The sequence below is a fragment of the Filicampus tigris genome, chromosome 21, assembly GCF_054856515.1.
Source record: "Filicampus tigris isolate MCC_2025a chromosome 21, RoL_Ftig_1.0, whole genome shotgun sequence".
Classification (NCBI taxonomy): domain Eukaryota; kingdom Metazoa; phylum Chordata; class Actinopteri; order Syngnathiformes; family Syngnathidae; genus Filicampus; species Filicampus tigris.
The window spans coordinates 5,257,102-5,272,194 of record NC_141237.1 but is presented as its reverse complement, the minus strand read 5'-3'; the positions used below and the strand labels follow the sequence as shown (position 1 = coordinate 5,272,194).

General features: G+C 39.6%; 1 protein-coding gene across 1 annotated transcript in view; it reads right to left on the bottom strand.

The window, feature by feature from the left end:
- rbm33a (RNA binding motif protein 33a) overlaps nucleotides 1-15,093 on the bottom strand; it is a 55,889-nt gene that overhangs the window by 2,838 nt on the left and 37,958 nt on the right. The window contains exon 21 of the transcript XR_015084128.1: nucleotides 12,779-12,897. The gene's annotated coding sequence lies outside the window, so the exon portion shown is untranslated. The remainder of the gene's footprint in view (nucleotides 1-12,778; nucleotides 12,898-15,093) is intronic.

Here is a 15,093-nt window from a genome sequence, read left to right as displayed (position 1 = left end):
TTTGTACGAAAGGTAAGAATGCTCAAATGTCATTCAAAATGTCACCTGTACACATAATGATGAGATTTTATGATTGCGACAGGGTTCCTCATAAATACAAATATTTATGAATAATAGCAAGGCCAGTGGTAATCGGTCCAAAAACTAAAGACAAAAAAAATGAGCTCTGTAAAACATTACTTCTAACAATTAAATGGAATGTTAACAAATAAAACATATTGTGCATCGTGGTTTCATATATTAATACAATGGATATTTTCTTTCTGATGTGTGCAACTTGGCCACTAGGGGACAATATTGCACATGCAAACATACAACATGATGAAACCCAGAAGAAGATCGCCACAACTAAGGCGCAGTAATATTAGTTGTTTTGTTCCGGGGGATAAAGACATTGATGCTACTTTTGTTAGCCCGTCATGGCGTTTTGCATTGCGTGTTAGCATCAAGCTAGTGGACTTTCGTAAGGCAAAGTTATGTGGTTTCATTAATTAAGTAGACAATGCGGAATCCTCTTTGTTATATGTTTAGTTTTACAGTATATTAAAAAAAAGTCTGACTTTACTATGACTAAGATCACAATTACTTCAATCACATTTTTTTATCATTATCGTGACCATTGTAATAAATAATCTACTCATACAATTCTATTAATTTTTTTAAAATCTTCATCAATACCTTCCTTGATTGGCTGAGCGCAATCACATGGTTCTTGTGAGGAAGCCATCACAACTCACGTTAAAGTTAGCGAGAATGGATTATTGGCATTTTGCAACATCGAATGAGAGTTTTGAATGAGATGACTGCGCCCCGAGCTAATGACGCCACTCTCCAAAACACATCCTGTGTTCAAAAGGCCGGCGTTTCAAAAATGATCATCTGTGTGAAAACATCACAGCGGCCCTTCATGTCTAACTCTACTTAGCTGGCCACAAAAAAAAAAAAAAAAAAAAAAGTGTGGCTGACGGTGTGCATGAAGCCTCCTGTAATTGGGCCACTCCTTCGTGGAAGCGTACATCAAAAGACGACAGATTACAATTTAAGACCTAAAACAAGCAGTGATGACAACAAGATCCACAAGGTCCGGAAACACAAATCAACATGGCTGGAAACTGCAGTAAACACTTTTGGTTGTTTTCTCAACAATTCAATTCACTGATACTTCTATTTACAAGGTTAGAAGCTTGATAGGTAGAATGGTTGGTAGAGTGGTTAATTGGTAGGTCGGCTAGTAGATGGTAGGTAAGTTGGTAGCTCGGTAGATAGCTAGCAGATAAATTGGTAGGCTGGTTGGTAGATTGATAAATTGATACGGTGGGAGGTAGATAGGTGGGTAGGTAGGTGAGTTGGTAGGTAGGGTGGTAGACTGGTAGATAAGTCGTTAGTTTGGTTGGTAGGCTGGATGGATGGATGGATGTTAGGTTGGTTGGCAGATTTTAAAGCAAGGCAAAAATCATTTTATTTTTTTCCTGCAAGCCTTGAAGGCATCGCCGCAGACTGTCAACATGTCCCGTCCTGCGCTTGCGAGCGCACCAGTCGCAAAAAGGAGAGCGGGGAAAGCGCTTCGACAGGCGGACGAGCTGCCGCACCGCTTAAAGCGCGCACTCATAATTAATATGCTTTTTTTTTTTTTTGTCGCCACGACGGTCTGACATCGGCAAGTAGAAAACCACATGTGAGCGAGGCAGCATGGACGCCAAGTGTCATGTTTACCTTCATTAAAAAGGCGGCAATCCCCCAACAATCACGCAGGCAGCCGCTCCTCACCTTGCAATTAAACTTGACTTACTTTCTTCTCAGGAAAGCAGCCATCCACAATAATAATAATGATAAGAACCATTCATTTGATAAAAGCGCCTCTCACCTTGCAAGTGTGCCTCTAACTCTGCATGCTAGTTTTACACGCACCGGACAAATTATTAGGTACACTGCTCAAAGCACATCACAAATGGTGAAAATTGATAATAATGCTCACTTTTGGCCGATTGGTTAGTTTGTTGATTCGGAGATAAATGTTTTTTTTAGTCATCTTTTGGTTAACTGGTTGTTTGTTTATTTGTTTGGTTGGCTGTTAAGTAGTAGTGGCGTACCATTATGTCATTAGTACTAAAATAAGAAATATATTTCTTATCAAAATTACTTTTTTTTTATGTGATTGTTACTTGTTGAGAAAAAGACACAATCTAAAAATATTTTTCTAAACAAATTTGCAATTTTTATCTTGGAAAAAAAAACATTTTTCCTGAAAGAATTTTTTTTTACATTTTTACAACTTTTTAGGAGGGAAAATATGACTTTTATTGTAATATTACAACTTTTTCTTATGCATTTTACGACTATGAGAAAATATGACAGTGTAAAATCTGGCGTATTATCAAGACTAAAAAATACTACTGTACGTTATTCTTGGGAAAATCCCAAATTTGTCTTTGAAAAAAGCGCCTTCATTCGGACTATTTCTCCAAAAATATACACTGTACATGACTTCAACTTTTTATCTAGAAAAAAAATACAATTTTATTCTTGTAAAATTATGAATGTCTTTTTCAGGAAATAATTTGAATTTATTTTCATTCTATCAGGGTAGAGTATTTGACTTTTCTTGAATAAATCTGACTTTATTATTGTAAAATTATAGCTACTTTTCTAATTAAAAAAAAGGACGTTATTCTCACAGTATTGCAACTTTTTTCTGAAAAATATCCGACTTTATAACGACCCTGCCCATCTCCATATCCAGCACATCCATCACGACCTGGCTGACTAAATCCATTTGACCTCGGCGTGATTCAACTTGCGGAAAGGTGCAAGTGCGACAAACGCCATGACTCATCAGAAACATTGGTCAGCGTTCCGTCATGACTTAGCAAATAATTGCCAGCCAGCCAAGTGGAGGAGGAGGTGGCCTGGTGAGAATGTTAATGGTGACTTTTTAATAAGCTTTGACCTTGTCTGCAGAGTATAATAAGAAAGTCGTAGTGTGTGTGTGTGTGTGTGTGTGGGAGGGAGGGGGGGGAACGTCACACGATCTTCTAAATCATGCGCCACAAATGTTTTAATCTCACAAATTGCTTTCTTTCGTTTTCCAGCCCGCCCACCACCGTTTTCCCTCGCTCTCCCATTCATACACGAAGGAGGTATTCCGAACTGGAGGTGATGTCATCGTCTCATCCTCTTAGTGAGGCACCACGGCGTATATTGTACAGGATGGATGGAAGTACCACCTAATGGTTCCCAAATCGAATCACGGCTCCACTGTCGACGACTCTGCTCTAAGGACTGTTTTACTGCAAGTGCAACAGCATCCTAGTACTACAGATTTGGTCTAATTTCTACCAAATTGCAACCGCGGAAACTCGAAAACGGAGCGATGCTAAATTGCCAAACATTTGAGTTTTTTCCGTATTTCCTGAGGGTTCAGCATGCGTGGCGAAGTTTGATGCCTCACCAGAGTCACCAAAAATGTCCGGAAGAGAGTCATAGATTTTCATTTAGAAACATGTCATTTGGTAGACATGTCTATCATGAGCAGACCCACAAAAAAGTCGCAAGAACCCATAGTCACAAAACATAGGAAGTCTACCGTTTGGTCTGTTTAGTTTGGTTGTGTCACCCAGGTAATTTAAAAAAAAATGCCAGTTTTACTTCCCAACAGGAAATTTGGAAGTCATGTAGACCCACACAAAAGTCTCAAGAACCCATACCGGAAAAGATACAGGATGTCAACCGTTTAGTTTGTTGAGTTTATTTGTATCCCCCAGGTAATTTTTTTTTTTTTTAAAAACAGACCGTGATGCCAGTTTTACTTCACAACAGGAAATTTGGAATGCATGTAGACCCACAAAAAAGTCTCAAGAACCCATACCGGAAAAGATACAGGATGTCTACCGTTTTATTTCTTGAGTTTGGTCATAGGCATGACTATCATGATTGGACCCACAAAAAAGTCTCAAGAACCCATGTGGTTGTTAAGACACAGGAAGTCTGCCAAATTTTTTGCAGCGCATTTTTTTGAGGGCCATTTTGACTATGGTCCGTCAGAGGCTGACGCCAAATTGGAACCATGTACACTAGACATATGGGCAATGCTAAATTGCCAAACATTTGAATTTCTGTCCATGCAACGCGGGAGTAGCGCGGCGTCGAATTTGGAAGCTCTGCGCGGCCCTACGGAGCTTCCCCGGCATTCGTCATGTTCAGGCTGTCGGCGTGGAGCTCTACACCCGCCGCACGGATCAGTGCCTCTGTATGGCTCGCCTGGAGCAGCCTCTTGTTCCCCCGGCTTTTACATTCCAGGTACACGTAAAAAAAAAAGCCGGGGCCTCCTTCCTGTCGCTCGCCTTGTGTGGTGCCGAGTGACACGTGTCCGCTCGTCTCTCGGGCGCGTAATCAATCCGCTAATTGGTGTCGGAGGGTCGGCCGCTGTTGAAGCGTCCCCTCCTCTTTCGTTGGCTCGTTCGTCTTTGTCACCCTCAGTGCCGGCATGCTACATTAGTTGCGCACACGCACGCACATAAGCAACACCGTGCTTTGTTCATCTCTTTGCCCCCCCCCCGATGCCATGAATGACACAAAAGGGTGAGGCTCAATGCTCGTTTCCATTGGTAACCACCGCTGCAGCTCAGGGGGAGCCGCCTTGTCATCGCGAGCGTTGCAGTACAACGACTCAAAATGGACGAGAACGCGAGGGATGGAGGCCAAATCTGATGACTTTTTACTTCTACTAATCTCTACATTTGAAATCAGATCTCTTACTTTTTGCAACCTCTGCAGATGAGGACACCACGTAAAAAAAAAAAACGTAACTAGAGAGAGGCGACGTCAGCCGCGATTGAGATTTTGATTGGTTGATTGACTGACGGAGATCCCGGAGAAACTTGAACCAGGGAGTATTACAGACGATGCTCATACACTTTTATTTTAGTACAGGAGTTGAATCAGTGCTTTTACTTTTACCACAGTCTTAATTGACACATTTCGTTATACTTCTACTAAAGTACAAAAAGCATGAATACGTTTGCTATTACACTACACCAGTTCAGTTATGCAGTCATGTAAATGTATTGATTGGAAGTCAGACACCATCAGAATCCAAACATAAAAATAGGAACTAAAATGTTTAAATGATAACGCCCACATTTAATCACCTGCGCCTTCCAGACACAACGACTCAAGGCCAGCAGGACACTGGCATGTCATTCCGCTTCTAGACACGACCTAGGCCACAAATACCAGAGCAGCGAGTAGGGAAAAAAAAAAGTTGCAGGAAGGAAAAAAAAAAAAAAGAACAAATGACGTGATTCCGATTCTGCGTGCTGCTGACGGAGCCGTCTGAAGAGCACTTGACATGCGAGTGATTTACAGGCCGTTTCTACGCGGGGTGCCAATCAAGCCGTGATTAGACATTGCTGATGGCGGACCCCTCAGCCTCCGCTAGTCCTCACTTTTTTTTTTTTTGATTGCAGGAAAAAAAAACAACAAAAAAACCCCATCTACTTCACTTTGACTCTTGATACTAAAAGCAGCGATGTGAAGGAAAGCACAGATGAGCAGCTGAAGGTTAAATTAGGCCCCCAGTGCCCCCTATAGGCCCCCCAAATCATCTGTGGATGATTGCAACATACTCCATGAGTTCTATGCAACCTTTTAAGGCACTTTGACGGCTTTCCGCTTCCTTCTCACTCTTTTATATATCGCATGCCCCTACAGTGGACATAAAAGTCTACACACCCCTGTTCAAATGCCGGGTATTTGTTACGTAAGAAAAAAAAAAAAAAACATAAGACCAAGAAAAATCATTTCAAAACCTTTTCCACCATTAAAGTGATACAGAACTTATACAATTCCAAAAAAAAAAAAAATTGCTACGATAATGTGTTTGCACAAGTGTGTACACCCTCTTATAACTGTGAGTGTGGCTGTGGTAAGAGGGTGTGCACACTTGTGCAACCACATCTCAGTTGTGGAAGATTTCTTCCCCAAATTGGGTTGTACAGGTTATAGGTCATATGGTTTATGCTTTCACTTTTTCCATCACTAAAACCTGGCATTCGAATAGGGGTGTTTAGACTTTATATACCCACTGTACTCCACGTCGTCGCCTTGAGACAAACTGCAAGCTAAAATATGAAATACGCCAATATTACCAATGTCGCAATTGCCTCTACTTCCACTGCACGGTAATGCTCTTAACATAGTTGAGTGCACTACCCTGAGCCGCATGCTATTAGCATTCACGCTGCTTACGCCTCACGAACCCCGTGCACCCTTTGACACCACTAATAAATACCGTCCTCCCTTGTTTTGAAAAGAATTGACATGAAAATATATATATAAAACTCGTGTGTGTGTGTTTGTGGGAGTGCGTGTGCATGTGTCCCCTAGTGGCTGTTGAGCAACATAGAACATCATGGGAGAAATTTTTTCGGGACGTGCTCTTTTTTTTTTTTGTATGATAAACGCACTCGATGTAAAAATAGACACGTATATCTAAACTAAGGCCTACTTTTTGTGCTATTTGCGTCGCTAAGTGCTAAGAGCGTACGAAATTATGAGATGAAGAATTATTAAAAAAAAAATTTTTAAAAAGCATAAAAATAGGCAACACAAAGAGAATAATAGTAGTATTGTAACTATTTTTTTGATTATAATACATTAAATAATTAGTTGTTCTTTGATTGATTTGAATGTGGTAAGTGTTGCCTGAGTGACCTGAAAACAAATCATTACAAAAAAATAGAAATTGTACAATGTCTCCATGAATTGGGGAATTTAGTCATGGGAAATGTGGAATACTGAAAATTTGGGTATTTTGCTGAATGTTATAAATAGTTCCATTTGTGTCTTGAAGAAGCTGAACAGTTTGAAGTCACAATGGTTTGAAGGAAGCAGGTGAATATGTGAAGTCCGTCATGAAAAATGTGTAAAACTGAAAAATGAAAAAACTACATGAATGTAGTCATAGACATATGGAATATTTTTTTTTTTTAAGTGTGAAATTGGAGAACGTAGAAAAATAATTCCCAGGATGTCCTGAACAGTTTGAAGCTGAGACGTGGAAAGATGTGGAAAACAGCTCCCCAAATGCCCTGAAGTTTAACATTTCTTAAGATGGTTTGACTCCGTTGAAAAATGAATGAAAGGGGGGAAAAAACAGTTGGGGGGGTTACTGACAATAGACACCTGTAATAAAATGATAGTGTTTAATCCGATAAAAAACATTACAGGATGAATAAAAAATTGCCGCCTGTATACGCAATACTTCAATGATGAACAATAGCTTTTAGTGCGACGATGGCCTTAATGCCTTTTTACAGGCAGAGCTGCGGCAGGGTCAGAGTACGAGCAGATAAGAGCAAAAACACAAGCAGGAAGTCCAATTCAAGCGAAAAGTCAAGATGATATGATTCAACATATCGGCTGTGCATCGCAAAACGCAAACACGACTCCAGTAGTGCGAGTGCACATTCACTGTCAATGAGACGACGGGCGCATTCCTCCCCCACGACTTTTCTCAAAAGGCACCAAAGTCGGAACATTCAACACGTTTTTGTGTGCGCAACCTCCAGTCTAGCACGTGGGTGAGCTTTTACGCACCCCAGCGTCACTTTTTTGGCGAGTTGCGCAAGCGGGAGGATGTGGCCAAATAATCACACCAGGTCAAATTTTTCGCTAAAAGTCCACCTCGGGAAGGCGGTCTGTGGTAGTTGGGTGAGATGACAGAGGATCCAAATGCTGAACGATGATTTTTTGGAAACAACCGTAAAAAAAAAAAAATGCTGACAATGGCGATGCATGCTAACATGTATGGTGAATGCCAAGGCAGCAGGGCAACGCTATAGGCTGTATTCATGAGGCCAATTCAGCCAATTCTAAATGTGAAAGTTCTTAGACTACTTGAAAATCATACTGAAAAGTTAAAAGAATCATAAAGTCATAAAAAAAAACAAAATGAATAACGTGATAATATTAACTTGGAAAAATCGGAACCAGCGAGAACTAAGTGTAAGAATATTTTTCACAGTTTAAAAGTTTCCAAAAAATTACAGTTTTATGAGAATAAAGTCAAATTAGTAGAAAATGACAAGAAAAATGTCAATTACATTAATCAAATTGTTGTTTTTTAAAGAAAGTTTTAAAAAAATGAATGTGAAATTATAGGAGGAAAGCTATAAAGTTATGAGGGGGGAAAAGTAGTAATTTTAGGACAGTATCTTAAATCAAAATGTTAAGAGTCATAAAATAAATAAATAATATGTTATGAAAATAGACATAATAGTCTTAATATTATGAAAAAAAAAGTCAAATCCCCCCCAAAATTACAGAAAGAAGTACAGTTACGAGAGAAAAAACATTAAACAAAGCAAAAATATTATAACGAAAACAAAATGCAAAGAAAAATAATGTATTACAATTTATGTAATAATAATAATAATAATGATAATGTAATAATGTATTTACATTTTTTTGGTATGAAATCACTTTTTAAAATATTTTAATTTTTTTAAAATAAAATTCAGAGAAAAAAAACATGATACGAACAAACAACGTAGTGTAAGGCCTGCTACTACAACCAACGATGAAAAAGCTGAACTCCTCGAATAGACGTTTGCGCCAAACCAGGAAAAGTGTTTCCGCACAGCTGCACTGGGCTACACAGTGATGCTCTTTACGATGGCGCGCAACAACATAAACATCAATTCGATCCACAAAACAACAACCAAGAAGTAGCGGCTGTGAAATAAAAGTGACGTTTTGATGACATTACGACGTCTACGCCACTAAAAGCGACGTCAAACACCTGCACATACACGGACGCCTATGATCCTCTGGCTTCTGATGTCGTCGGCCTTTTATAAACTGCTCCGCCCTGCAGTCGGGAAAACTTTCCAGCTTTTTTCTTCTTTTTTTCTTTTGCTCGAAGGCAGGAAAGATAAAGGGTGTGAGGAGTTTCCCACCTGCAGACGAGGGGGGCGGTGCTACGTTCACCTGGACTCACACGGTCCGAAACAGACCAACACTTGCTACAAGGACACGTTTCTTATTGGCTCACTGCCAGTCGTGGGAAGTAACCGAGTACAAATACTTTGGTGCTGTACCTATTATTTAAATTCACACGTTTTTTTTAATTGAAAATTAAAAAAATAATTACAAATTTTTATTTCCATTTTTAATGTAAAAAAAATTCTCACACTACTTATTTTAATTTATTGTTAATGTAACAGCATGCTCCCTATTTTTATTTAAAAATGTAAAAAAAAAAATTATGTCGACTGTTACACCGTGATTTTTTAAATGATCTTTTTTGAGGAAAGAAAGACGAGTGAAGTTTATCGTACATTTTTTTAATTTAAGCACCAGTTATTAGCTTAGTTTTTTTACATGAAAATAAAAACTACAAAAGTCGAATGTTATAAGCTATCAAACAATTAAATCATTTTGATTGAAAATTTAAAAAATACTAATTTTAATTGAAAATTTAAAAAATAATTTAAAAAATTTATTTAGATTTTTCATGTAAAACATTTCTCACACTACTTATTTTAAATTATTTTTAATGTAACAGCATGCTGCCTATTTTTATTTAAAATTGTGAAAAAAATTTAATGTTGGCTGTTAGTCCACAATTTTTTTAATTTTTTTTTTTCGGAAAAAAAGAAAGTTTATCATGCATTTTTTTATTTAAACACCAGTTATTAGCTTCTTTTTTTTTACGTGAAAATAAAAACTACAAAAGTTGAATGTTACAAGCTATCGCACAATTAAAAAAATGAAAACATTTTGAATGTGACAATCACACTAATAACTTTTTGCTATATCACCAATAACAAAGAAAGTGTGAGCGTTTCAATATATTTACTTTTAACACAAGATGAAGTGGCCCATGTCCTCCTTCCATTTTCCTGTATCTGACCTCCCGTGGATGACGCCAACAAATATGGTGACTTGTCCCGACATGCCCGCCCAGTCTAGCGCGCCTCCCGTAGCCGCAATTTCTTGTTTGAATTGTACGAACTTCTCAAAGGTTGTGTGTTGTTTTGGAGGAAAGCCGCTTTGGGATTAGTGCCGCTTTACAGAGCACAACGCTGAAGGAAAAACACTCGCAAGACAGCGTGTTACAACTAATTTAGAGTCAACGTCCTTTTGATGGCGGTGCTCGACACGCTGCTATTGAAAACTGCGTAAATCAATGTTTTGTTAGTAAGCGGCACAAACTGGAAGGTTACAAAAGTTGCTCCTGGTTTGCTGTTATTGCCGCTTAAACATTTTGTTTGCTTAGCCTCATAATAGTGCAGATAAGCAACTAACTATGGCTAGCATGTGAGCTAGCCTAGCATTTGCCGTCTAAAATGTTTTTTGTTTTTTTTTATTTTAAAAATGATACATATTTTATTTAGAAATGACCAATTTGACCATGGATTCCAAAGAACCATTAACCATGAAATACAGAAGTCTTAACTAACTGTGGCTAGGTAGCAAACATTGTCTAGTGTTTGCCTAAAAATATGGCTCTAAAAAATTCTGAAAGCAAATTTCTCTCAAGGATCCAAAGTGGACTCTGAAATTGATTCTTAGGAATCAGTTGTGGCGAAACGGGCCCCGACAAACAGCTAACTGTGGCTAGCTTTGAACGAGCCTTGTATTTTCAATCTTTGTGAGAAATTCTGTTCATCAGGAGAAATATGCTGAATATTATAAATATGTGATCGTAGCACAGAAGCTACCGGACGACAAGACGATCAAACGCTGGCTAAACAAATCGTAAAAGCGGTCCCCCCGGGACTGATTGTCTTGCCGCTTCATAAAAACGGCTGCAATAAAGCGATTTGGGGGCCCTCCACGATCCAATTGAACTTTTTCACAGGGTCTTTCGAGCGCATGTATAAATAAAACAAGGTGGATGTTGTAGTGTGTAAGGTTGTGAGCTAGCACCATTTGGCTTCATTCTTATTATGTAATTATGTAATATAATGTGCAAGTCATGAAACGGTAAAATATCAGACGACCCTCACTATACTGTCTTTTCAAGAATTTCAATGTCCGACAACAATAAACGTAAACATAAGTTGCCATCTAAATAAGTGTATCAAAAAATATGACAAAGTATATTTTCTTCCTAGTTATCAACTAGCGTAATACTGTCCTCAAAATTTCAATAAATGCTGTCTTTGACCATGAACTACGTTCTTTGAAACAAGCTCTAACAAACAGATAACTGTGGCTAGCTAGTGAACCTATCGCGTTAGCTTTTTAAAGTTCCCTTCAAGAAATGTTTGTATGACGCGCTTTAAAATTCCCTCAGGGTATTTTGACAATTCATTCGTAGCGGAATACCTCAGGTAAACGGCTAACTGCGGCTAGCCTCTGAACGAAACTCGATCAATTTGCCCACATGCGACCATCTTGGATTTTTCCTTGAAAATTCTGCTCTTAAATGATGTTAGAGTTAAGTCAGAGGAGAGGTTTTTTTTCTAGAAAATGTAACAGGTGTCAGTCATGGGCTGACTCACCTATGAAGTGTGCACGCACACACGCTGTAGCCCAACCCACTGGCCCTCTTTCACCTCAGTTCAAAGTGGCTGTGGCTGTCTAGCCTTGGCGTTTAATGTTTAAGTATTGGGAGCGGCCCCGAGGAGAGCAAATAAAAAGCCTTTACACACGCCGGAGAGCAGTGATTCCAACATTTACTGTATTGTGACATTCCCATTGTGAGCTGCACACAAAGCCTCCGTCTTTCTTGGCTTCAACTGTCCAGAGGAAAAGAGTGATCCGGCCATGTGGAAAGCAGAAGCAGTGAAAGTACTCAAACTCGGTAGTACAAGTAGAGATGCGAAAAGGAAGTGTGGCGACGTCAAAAATTCCAGCTCAAATGTGTGCTCTTGTGACATTCAACTTTTCAATGAATTTTTTGATTGATATCAATCGATATTTTAGCATTTTCTCCTGACCTTCTGATGTTTGGGATTTATTATCATTACAATATGCGGCGGGCTGATGTGGCAAAAGTGCAAACTCATCATAGAGGTTGAAAAAAAATAACATATAGTACATTAGGAAGTAGTCCGCTGATAGTGTAGTGGTACACACGCCTGAGTTGTGTGCGGGCAGCGTGGGATCGATTCCCGCTCAGTGACAGTGTCTATGTGTGCCCTGCGACTGGCTGGCGACCAGTTCGGGGTGTAGTCTGCCTTCGCCCATTGACGGCTGGGATAGGCTCCAGCAACTCCCCGCGACCCTATATAGGATAAGCGGTTTGGAAGATGACATGACATTAGGAAGTAAAGCGAAAAATTGTCCGAAAAATATATGCTCCAATACAGCTATGTGGGAAAAAAAAACAACTACTGAGGTACAGTACAGTATTTGTACTTGGTTACTTCTCACAACACAATGCTGCTGCCGCTGCTTGCGGCGAAGAGGAAATCCTATTTGCCGCCAAGACAAACAACCCAGAAAGCCTGATACTACTTACGTGTTTGTGCGCCATTATTCCCGCACTCCTAATCCGTCTAACAATGTTACAAAACATTCCGACATGAGGAGGCTTTAACGTGCTAATTGGGAGCAGGAGGAGGTGGAGGCGACTCGAGTCGACGGCGCTACGTTCAACGTCTCACGACTTGGACGAAAAGAAATTATTCATTACCTCAAAATTCGGTGATGTCACCTCACAGCAACCTCACCGAGCAAGCAAGCACATGTGCCGCTTATCAGAAGCTAACACTATTAGCCAACGCTAATCGGCGCATCTAACAAATCTCAATGCAGCTCAGCTTACCTTTTGGCTTTGACGTGAGAGCAGGGGCATCGCAGCAGCGGGCGTTCCGACGGTGCGGTTGCTTGAAAGTGGCTTTGGATCTTAACTCAGGCGAGCTGATCTTGTCACGGGTGATGAAACTGTTTGGGGTGATAATATAAATTACATATGCTAAATGGCTGAAATTTCCATAAGACGCCCTCTTTAATGTCTATTGGTTGATTTCCTACTATTGTTTTGTGATCGTTACTGTAAAAAAAAAAAAAAAAAAAATGGATGCGTTTGCAGAAAAGAAGCCAAAACGGATTAGCCGTCACATGCATGCCACCTTCACGAGAATGGTGTAATAACGACCTCAATCCCTCAAGAAGCGTTTGGGGGAAAGAAGCCTAACTTCTGCTGATTCACCTCCAAGGGCAAAAAAAAAAAAGTGTGGGGAGTAACAAAGCAGGGCAAAATTGAATATGACTGTGTACAACTTTCCACTCAGCAGGAACACTTTCATCATTTCACTTTTTTGGGGGCGTAATTTCATTAATTTTGCCAAGCTAGCTAAGCAGCTACTGTCATAATTTACGAGAATTGGGAGAAAAAGGCTGCCCCAAAAAAAAAAATAAAATAAATGGAACAAATGTGTCAAAACAAAAACGCCATAAGTGGGAGTGAATTACAGAGCTGTGTATTTCACAAAAAATGTCCCCGTCCGTCTATCCGCCTTTTTGTCCGGCCATACCAGACCAGGCCGGTCCGCCTATCATTTTAAACGGGCTTCTGTTAGCATTTCCGTCTATTATCTACGCAAACTCCAAATAGCTCCCCAATTTTTGTTGTTTTCTGCTTGTTATCATGCAGTACATTTGTACATAATCCTATTAAATTGTCTGTGGCGTCCCTCAGGGCATCATCTCTGTAGCGTCTCTATGGAGCCAAGGGGAACAATCCGTCGGCGCTTGCCAAGCGCGCACGCCATCTTTTGGCCGCGGCGGACAACGTGGGCGAGTGGCAGGTTGGTGGGCGAGCCAACATGGAGGTCAGCCAGGATGAGCTTTAATGAGACGGGAAGTGCAGCGAAAGACTGGCATCGGCCGCCACTGGCAGGGCCATGAGTGGCATCCAAATGACGCAGGCGCTTCCTGCTATTACTTGACCGTTGTACACTTTTGCTAATACTCATAATGATCTTACACACTAGTTCCGCAGGGAAGCAGCCAATTTATTTGCCAAATAAAGTGGCAAACAAGTTGCGTGGAGGAATCAGAATATTCAGTGAACAAAGTCCAAACTAATCCAATCCACTCACCATCCCAGGCCGACTTTTTATTGTTGTATTTGAATATTTTTCTTTTATTTAATTATCATGATGTGTATTTATTTATTTATTTTTTATTGATTTTTCTGGTTTCTGATTTTTCAGAAACCAACATATCATTTAACGTAAACACATTTTAATAGTATTGTCTTGATTTGATTTGATTTCGGACTGAGGCAAATGATTGCACAGCCTCGCTAATGCAACCAAATGTGGTTCGGACCGGTTGTTAACAGCGAGTATTTCTGACACTCTCGAAAGTACTAAATGATGCTTAATATTTGCTTTCTAGCTATACTTGAAGCACTTTTAATGGACCTTAAATGTTTTTCCGAATATTTGTTTCCGAATAGTATATTATCATATGGTCAACTTTTTCAGCCCAATACTTGCACAAGAAAATAAAACATGTACACTATACGGTACTTTGTAACTTGTTTTGAAAAGTGCAATTAAAAGAAATTCTTGTTATCATTATCATTATTATTCATCATTATAATGACGATGATTGTGCGACCCTAGCAAATGTGACTGGGGAGCCATTTTCGGACCCCAACCCTCAGTTTGGTCACCTCTGCTGTAAAGGAATGTTCAAAACATTTCAATTTGACCAGTGCATTGCGTTTTGTTTTTTTTACTCTACCGGCGCAGTACTTTTTTTATTTTACTTTTCAAGTGCAGTACATTTTAAAGTACAGTTCAGTTGTAATACTTTTGCACAAAGTACACTTCGAGGTGATGTAAAAAGTTTTACAACAACTGAAGTAGACCACAAGCACAATATCATCAGAGAGCAAATTAATTAATGCGGATTGAAAGTGGATTCTTGGTTGCTTTTTTTTTTTTTTTGTGGTGCTTTTGACGCGCGTACGTGCGCAACGAGGGCGCGCGCGGGTTTGATGTTGTCATTTTATGCCACTTTTGGAACATTTGCACGCATGAGTTGCCACGGGGGCAAGTTCACGGGGGTACAGTGGCAACATGCTCGACGAGAGGCGCTTTTTTTTTTCTTTTTAAATATATAATT